The 2,294-nt window shown below is 40.5% G+C and overlaps 1 non-coding gene across 1 annotated transcript; it reads left to right on the forward strand.

The window, feature by feature from the left end:
• Positions 1-814: 814 nt before the first annotated feature.
• Positions 815-1,011, forward strand: LOC136478631 (U2 spliceosomal RNA). The gene has a single exon (XR_010764351.1). It is a non-coding gene; the product is annotated as a U2 spliceosomal RNA (small nuclear RNA).
• The last annotated feature ends 1,283 nt before the right edge of the window (positions 1,012-2,294 follow it).

The following is a 2,294-nucleotide window of genomic DNA, read 5'->3' on the forward strand; positions in this document are numbered from 1 at the left end:
CAAAGAATTTTTAGAAAAAAAAATAAAACATCTTTGCCGAGGGCCAGATAGAGGGTACTCGGCAAAGAATTTTTTAAAAAAAAATAAAAAATCTTTGCCGTGACGGTCGCTTTTCTTTGCTGAGTGCCCCCGAGGCTCTCGGCAAAGCCTTTGTTGAGTGCCCGATAAAAGAATTAAACTAGCGATATTTTTTGTCGCGTGTTCTTTGCCAAGTGCAATTTTGCCTTTGCCGAGTGTCTCAGGCACTCGGCAAAGAACCTAAATCCAGTTGTGTCTAATGTTGAATTTATCATGTACCACTATTCTTAGTAAAATAGGAGGAGTGGAGGGACACATAGACCGGGAGGAAGAGTGTGATGGATCAAAATTTAGAGAAATAAAATCTCTCCTTTTAGTATTAGGTGTAGTAGCAAATATGCACATGCTATTACGCCCTGTTTAAGTAAGGTTCCGTCCTTACCAACTTGAGAGTTTCTTGAATGTTTATGCCAATTAATGGTAAAATATCGTTAGTTTAATGAATATAATAGTAATTCATATAGAATACTATTACTTGGGAAAGGAAAAGAAAAAAGAAAAGAAAAGCAAGCACCTTCGGACCGATGCGTTAGGAGGCTTCGATGAGTCCTAATGGCGGGCCTAACTAGTACTTTTCTTGGAGGATTAGTGAGCCTAATTAAGTAGAGAAGGCCCATTACATATGGCCGCCATGGAGCTTGCAGCCGGTTCACCCGTTTAGTACCAGCTCGCCTAACCAAGAAGCATGGCGGCGTAGACTCACTATATAAGGTGACACAGGGCTTCTAGCCAAATCATACCTTTCTCGGCCTTTTGGCTAAGATCAAGTGTAGTATCTGTTCTTATCAGTTTAATATCTGATATGTGAGACATCGTCTCACAATGATATTAAATTTATTTTTTATGGGGGAGAATCCACTATAGTAGCTTGCTACTAGGTTTCTCAAGTGTCGCTTAGCCGTTGCACTGTTGGCCAGGCCTGGCACACCCCAACCAATTCTAATTCAAAGTTTTAAAGTTAGCTTGGCTATAATTCAAATTTTCAGAGTTGATTAGCTAGATGTTTGTAGTTCTTGAACTGTGCCGCTCTGGATCAATCTACGTCTAAATGGTTGCAGTTGCAGCATTCTATGAGGTGTGATACAATGATTATTCAATGAGAATTAGACTGAACGGTGAAAGACTTTCAACAAGAATTCAGACTGCAGTTCATTCTCTTCACAGTTGTTATAGAAGCAGTGCCATATGGAGAGTGTTTCTACCTATGCCTCTCTTCACAGTTTATAGAAGCAGTGCCATATGGAGAGTGTTTCTACCTATGCCAAATGAAGCAGGCATGCAGTAGGAGGAGCTGAAGGACCAGATCATGCAAGACCCATCACAGTCTGAAGTGCCTTTTGCAATGAGCAGACAACACATGGCTCAATGCGGTAAAACCTAGGCTCAGTGGCTGGAACCTTGCCGGCCAGGGATCGAGCCCTAGTGGCTGCGATTTTCTGGTGTCTCACTGGGGTTCGCCCCCAAATAACTCTGTTGCCTCTCGCGCGTGGAACCACAAAGGGAATGCGACGCACCTCGTCGTCTATGGATCCATGGACCCGGTGATCTCATAAAGGACGCAATCTTAGAATCTAGGTGTAGTTGTAGGATCTGTTTGTATACTTGTGGTGTGAGTGAGTGTGATGTGTGTGGCGTTGGGTGGTTGTCTGTTCACGAACCGATACTACAGTTGTACCTAGATGAGAGGCGCAAAAAAAAATCTCTACCATGAATACATTGATTAACTTCTCCATGATAGAAGTAATGTAATGTTAAATCGTATGGTCAAAACATAATATGTAATTACCTAGAGGAAAAACAGTAGTAGAAACCATAAAGTAAAAAGAAAAGTAAACGGAAAACAGTTGAAATGGCTCTGCAGGTAGGTAGGTAAATAATATATAATTAACTTGTATAGTAGAGAAAACAGCAGTACAAATAGAAAGTAAACAAAAGAAACAAAAAAAAACCCCTCTAGCATGAACACATTGATTAACTTCTCCATGAATCAACACTGTAAATCGGCATCTCAAATATCCCCTCCGTCTGTAATAGAAAAGATCAGAAGTTCAAAATCTATACATAAACACAAGGTACTGTGTGTCCTCAATCCATTCTCTCCTGTGTCTTTTTTGTTAAGAAGTATTGAGATCCCTTTTACACTTAGCGTCACCTAAGACAACCAGCGTTAATTAAAGAAACTAACAACTCAACTACTCTCTCCCATCCTGATTAGT

This window comes from Miscanthus floridulus, chromosome 8 (genome assembly GCF_019320115.1).
Source record: "Miscanthus floridulus cultivar M001 chromosome 8, ASM1932011v1, whole genome shotgun sequence".
In the NCBI taxonomy this organism is placed as follows: Eukaryota; Viridiplantae; Streptophyta; class Magnoliopsida; order Poales; family Poaceae; genus Miscanthus; species Miscanthus floridulus.